Genomic DNA, 6612 nt, shown 5'->3' on the forward strand with positions numbered 1-6612 from the left:
CCTTCTGCTGCTCCCTACTGCTATTGCTGCTCTCTGCGACAATAGTTGCACTTTCCCTTTTACTCCCAGATGCAGAGAAATGTCCTGCGCAGCACAGAAACCTGTCACAACATGGGTGGCATAGGGTGCTGCAAATTCGTGCTTACATCAGTGGCAGGGGTATACTGCACAAACATGTGCTGTCCTGTCACACGTTCTCCTTGCCAAACTCTGTGCAAAAGCATTCCGCTTGCACTACGAGCAAGAAAGGCAGAAGCCAGGACACCGCAGTTCGCAGAAGGTAACCGCAAGAGGCGAGCCTCCTTCGGCAGAAGCCGCTTTTCAGGACCCTTGGCAACCGGCCAACGTACCATGTGTGTCTGAGGGAAAGTGCCGGTCAGCGCGCGGGCGGTGGAAAGCGCGAGTGGTGCAGGCAAGCGAATAAGAAACATGTTTAGCAGGCATCTGGCGCGCGAAACTTTCAAACTGCAAGTGGAACGTAGCTGCCAGTCGCACACTTGCTGAGCAGCCGCTAAGTTGTCGTGTGGAAGAAGTACTGCCTCGACTTCCTTCTGCTGCTCCCTACTGCTGTTGCTGCTCTCTGCGACAACAATTGCGCTTTCCCTTTTACTCCCAGATGCAGAGAAATGCCCTGCGCAGCACAGAAACCTGTCACACCATGGGTGGCATAGGGTGTTGCAAATCCGTGCTTGTGTAAGTGGCAGGGGTAAGCTGCACAAACATGTGCTCTCCTGTCACACGTTCTCCTCGCTAGAAACAGTGCAAAAGCTTTCCGCTTGCATTAAGAGCAAGAAAGGCAGAAGCCGCGACTCCGCAGTTCGCAGAAGGTAACCGCAAGAGGCGAGCCTCCTTCGGCAGAAGCTGCTTTCCGGAGTTCTTTGCAACCGGCCAAGGAACCATGTGTGTCTGAGGGAGAGTGCCGGTCAGCGCGCGGGCGGTGGAAAGCGCGAGCGCTGCGGGCAGGCGAATAAGGAAGGTGTTTAAAAGGCATCTGGTGCGCGAGACTTTCAGACTGCAAGTGGAAAGCAGCTGCCACTCGCACATTTGCTGATTAGTAACTAGTTGTCGTGTGGAAGATGTAAGATCACTACCTCCTTCTGCTGCTCCCTACTGCTGTTGCTGCTCTCTGCGAAAATAGTTGCACTTTCCCTTTTACTCCCAGATGCAGAGAAATGTCCTGCGCAGCACAGAAACCTGTCACACAATGGGTGGCATAGGGTGCTGCAAATTCGTGCTTTCATCAGTGGCAGGGGTATACTGCACAAACATGTGCTGTCCTGTCACACGTTCTCCTTGCCAAACTCTGTGCAAAAGCTTTCCGCTTGCATTAAGAGCATGAAAGGCAGAAGCCGGGACTCCGCAGTTCGGAGAAGGTAACCGCAAGAGGCGAGTCTCCTTCGATCCCTGAGGTGCATCTCTGGTATTGCTACAAGTTTTACTTACCACAATTTTAACCAAAATTTGTCTTAAATCATGGTATATCTCTTTAGATGGAGGAAGACAGACACGAACAAAACAACCCAGAAACAAAAAAAACCAAAACAAAGCCCCAAAACCACAAAACCTACACAGCCCAGTAATACATAGAAAGGCACCTGATAATATCATTAGTAGCAGATATCTACAGCATCCTAAGTGTACTTATGGAATCAAGATGAATTTTAAAAATATCATGAAATACAAGAATTGCTGGCATTCAAAATGTAACTCTAGCCTATGTAACAAGTCACTAAAATGACATGCAGTTGTAAATCATTAAGTGTGCAAAACTATACAGTTTTGCATAAAGTGCTGTATGTACCCCAGTTTGCTAAGCTTGACAATATGACACAAATTGATGAAGTTAAGGATGTATCTTACCTACCTCATCTATCCTTTTCCTTTCCCTCCATCACCCACTGTCCTTTAAACTGTACATTTAAAAATTACACAAAGGCCTTTTCAGGAATTGTAGTTCAGAAAAATGTTTCAAGTATATTTATCTTTCAGTGTAAACTTAGGGGACACTATGGTTCAATTTTCACAAGCTCTACATACTTACAGCTTCTCTTAATTCAATTTGATTTGCAATTATTTCAATCTGTTCAATACCTCTGGCAAAGGAGTATTTCCTATTACTCATTTTACTTTTATTTAAGGAGTGCTGAAATCCATGCTGTAACTTGTCCAGATTTAAATCTAAACATGACACAATTATAGAAAAACAGAGTAATACTTTATCTGATCACTTGGGCTCACAGAACCAAGTCCTACCATATCTGTTCATACAGACTCATTCTAGGCATTGTACACAGATCTTTAACACTTTAATTCAAGTTACTATAGTACAGCAGTTTCTCTTGCAGGAATTGTGCAGTACACTTAAAAGTATACAACGGGTCTCTTCTTTACTCTGTATTTTAGTGATCCGTATCGTATCTGAAGGGAAAAACAAAATTATAATGAAGTACTAAGTCACATGAAATGGAAATATAATTCAGCTCCTCACTAATCCTATTTAGCAAATGTTTTCCAATGTGCTTTGGACACCCGGTTTCACTAAGAGAATCTACCTATGACTGAATAAAATAAAGTTTCAACAGAATTAGGCAAGAAGAGTAAGTATCAATAGTTTTCCTGGAATGACCTAAAAACTTTTATGAGACTTCACAGAGATTTATACTAGAGTATCTTTAAATTTTGTAATGCATGCACTAGGATGCTAACTAGGATCTTCTTGTAGGAGACGCTTTCTGGGGACGGTCAGAGACACGGCAAAGACCTCTATAATCGAGTTAAGTGTTAGAAGTTTATTTCAGGGCGTGGGGTAGAGAGGTAGAGAGACAGAAAAAAGAGCAAGCAAGACAGAAAAAAGAGAGTGAAAAGAGAGTGAAAAAGAGAAGAGAGCCCGGAAAAAAGAGGCCGAGCTCTTCTATACCACTACTTATATAACCTATACCTTTGAATATTCTATTCCTTAACTAACCAATCTTTCTAAGTATACTAATATAGTAACATTTGTGTACAACCTATAGAAATCGCTATTTTTGCATATTTTTAGTTATCTCAGGGTCCTTCAGACCTTTCCTTATAAGGCTGAGATGAGGGGTCTCAGCTTGGTTTTATTGCAGGAAAGAATGTGTTCTGGCATACCAGCCCGGTTGGTTTCTTTGAATTATTCAAACCGTGCTATCATTTGTATTTCTTCCTTAGCCTTTCTGGCTACAAAGTCACATTTATAATTTCTTTCTAATTCTACCTTCCCAACATCTTCTCTTTGTAGATCACAAAGAGTCAGGTTGTTTGTCTATGGCAACTAAAAAATTCTGAATATTCTTTATCTATTAAACAGCAGATGTTTAAGTGTGCACAACACACAGATAATATTATTGTTATTCATACCCTTTTCAAGGCGAACACTTCCTGAAATTAGGCTTGGTGGTGCCAAAATTAGCATTTCAAATACAGAGTCTGTTTTGTCTCCTCTCCCTTGCTCCTTGCTTCATTAATTTCATACATATATTTCCCCTAAACACATCAAACTACAAAAGCTCCAAACTTAGATATTGTTGTCACATGCTTTCTTTCCCATTTAGCATTCTGGAACCCAGTTACTGTTGACAAATTCTCCAATATTAAAAATAAAAATAAATTTCTGCACTATGAATAATGCCAATATACACTGAAAGAACAAACTCAATTAACCAGGATTATACTTGCTTCTTTACGGCCTTTAATAGTTTTCACAGACTTCATACTCTGAGTTCTGCGAAGGCCTCTCTGAGCAAACATTTCATCCTCTGAATGTGTCCCCTCCATCTCTTCATCTCTTTTATCATCTCCAGGATTTTTTCCCAGTGGGGTTTTGTAACCTTTAGAAAAAAAATATTTAAAAAATAGTAGCTGTAACTTTTTGACTTCTAAGAAAGCAGGGGTTTTTTTCTTGATTTATGCTTTTAGATGATGTGCTTATTTCAAAACAGAAACATCTACTTTGCCACGAGTTTGGTACTTCTAATCCTGCCACTTGGTTCCACAGGTATGTAATGCAGTGCTTCTTCAGTTGTCAAGACTGAAATCACAAGTTTGCTGACATCTTCTGCTTTACACTGAACTGCAAAAACTTGAGTGATCGTTTAAAGAAGTACCTAAGATTTTAGGACACAATCCACATGAGAAGGTGGTTACACTTATAATAAACCTTTAAAGATCCCTCCCAATACAAACCACTTGATGACTTGCATTCATAGGATCTTTCTTCATACACTCATCCTCCTGCATTTTTAATACCAAAGCTTCTTTCATTTCGGTAACACACCAAAGTACTGTTAGGAGTTGTTAACATACTACAAAACCAGGACCAAGATTATTACCTAAGACTCTCACTAGAGGGCACTAACTGCTTAAAAATACACTCCGAAAGCTCCTTGGAGTCCAACAGCCCCGAATCTCCACCACAGACCTATCGCAAAGCTACCAAATCCAGTCTGATTCCTTCCTCCACTGAACACTCCTTTTATCCCAGAATCTACTGGCTGTAACACTCAGGAACACCTTTTAGACTCTAAACCAAATTTTATCAATGACCTGTGTACATTTTATCTTAAGCCAATATTTTATTTAGGCTTATCTAATTTTTTTCATCAATTTTTTTCCCTAGAAATTAGAATCACATCATCCATTCCACAGCTACTTGAGACAAACATCCGGTCATTCTCTTCTGCCATTTTAGAGGCAACATGTCTCTGCTTCCAGTACAGTTTCAATTAATGTTTTTCAATACAGAAGATTTGAATCACATCTCTTTCTCTGTTTCAGAGTAGCAGTGTTTGCAGTGACACCAATACTTTTTTATCTGCATTTGTAATACCTGATGCATCGGCATCCCATCTGCCTTTTTCAGAGCAAGAGCACTGCCAGCTCAGCATCATCCTACAATCCACATCCTACAACTAGGCCTTTTAAATCAATTTGCACAGAACTCCTGGCCCAGACAAAAAATAAGATCCAGCTCAGCACAAGAGAATATTGCTACACAGTGTTCCTAAATCTATGTATACTTTTGATCTTTTTTAAGTTCCTAATGCTGAAGAAAATTCAAAGAAAACATGAGAGGTGTATGCTAGATGAGACCAGGACCAGAAAAAATAAATTAAGTTTAACTAACTGTAAGAAAGCTTTTTGACATTTGAGATTGAATCTCACAATCGGTGATTATTTTTATAGTATAAACAGAAGAATTTTTTTAAAAAAATTGGAGCATTTTTAAGCTATTTCAGATAGGTAAATAATGCTCTCTTACTGAGGAACAGATCCTGCACAACAGCTGCAGTGACATTATCTCTAGTGCAGCTCTTTGTGAATTCTTGGCTTTCTCTCCAGCCAGAGGCTTCAGTTCACACTGCCCTGCACAGGATACTTTTTGGAAACTCCAATTCAGATTAGGTCCCTTCAGCTGGTCACCTATTCCTTAGAATGGGCTAGCACACTATTCATGAAATTCCTTGGACCCCACAAATGCTATCCCTCCCCAAAATGGGGGGATGAGAAGGAATGACAGTCTTAAGTGAAAAGAAATAGCCCAGACCCACTTCTTTTGTGGGAAACAGCAGTTCCTATACATCACAGTCTTGCTATTTCAAAATTATGTAGTTAGCAGACCTTCAGCAAAACCTTCCTTCAAGCATCACAAGCTCAAGGGCAAAGAGATGATGACAATAACAGTATATGTAACATAATAATGAAATAATACTATCTTTCAACAAAACCATATATTGATCACCACACACCATCTTCTGAGTGTTAATAGACATCAGTCTATTATGACAACTTGATGCCTTTATTATTCGTATCACCATACACACTTTTACATTTTGATCTATTACTACAATGCTGTCTGTGCATTTGCAAGTTTCTTGTTCCTACCCTGTTTACTCCCCTGCCTAATCAAGACAGTGACTACCACAGTACAAGCAAGCATCCAGATCCCTGAAATAAAAGACAAGAAGCAGGCCAGGATCATGTTAATGGAAACCCAAAGTCAGGATCGAGAGCACAAAACTGCCAGGGAAATATATGAGCAATATCGAGAATTAAGAGATAAATATTCCCAAGAGCCAGAAGTTAATGGTTGATGCGGGCTAGAGCCCGATCAAAATATAAGAGGGGGGATATTGTTAAGAATAATATGTTACAGTTGCTGTTTGTAAACTCCTTACTTACCTTGTACCCCTGTCCCAGGTTTACTTACCTTGTACCCCTGTCGCAAATTGCTGTACCCCATATTTCTTGTTCCTTGTTCAGCCAGGCCCTGCTCCCTCTCCCAAGTTGCTGTACCCTGTGTTTCTTGTTCTGTGTTCAGCCAGGCACTGCCCCCACTGCTCCGAGACTCCCACATGGCAACATTGTATCCTTTTCCCGAGTTGCTGTACCGTCCTGAGGAGGAAGATGACATACGGACTTTTATGCAAACGAGAGAGACCAGAGACTTATGGGATGCACCCAGACTGGAAAAAACCCCAAAACAACGAGCCACGCAAAAGGGAAGGAATAGAACCAGCACCATCTAACAAGGAAGACCCAAAGGAGTCCCCTGGCTTCTTTCCAGGGGCGACATAACCTCGAGGAGACTCG

At 41.1% G+C, this 6612-nt stretch overlaps 1 long non-coding RNA gene across 1 annotated transcript; it reads right to left on the minus strand.

Moving 5' to 3' along the window:
• Positions 1–3692: 3692 nt before the first annotated feature.
• On the minus strand, positions 3693–6306 carry LOC147649978 (uncharacterized). Its single transcript, XR_015277257.1, has 2 exons — positions 6230–6306; positions 3693–3851 (listed from the first exon to the last, which is right to left on the minus strand). It is a non-coding gene; the product is annotated as an uncharacterized LOC147649978 (long non-coding RNA).
• Positions 6307–6612: the final 306 nt, after the last annotated feature.

Source organism: Cyanistes caeruleus, chromosome 17 (assembly GCF_971803275.1).
Source record: "Cyanistes caeruleus chromosome 17, bCyaCae1.hap1.1, whole genome shotgun sequence".
Lineage (NCBI taxonomy): Eukaryota > Metazoa > Chordata > Aves > Passeriformes > Paridae > Cyanistes > Cyanistes caeruleus.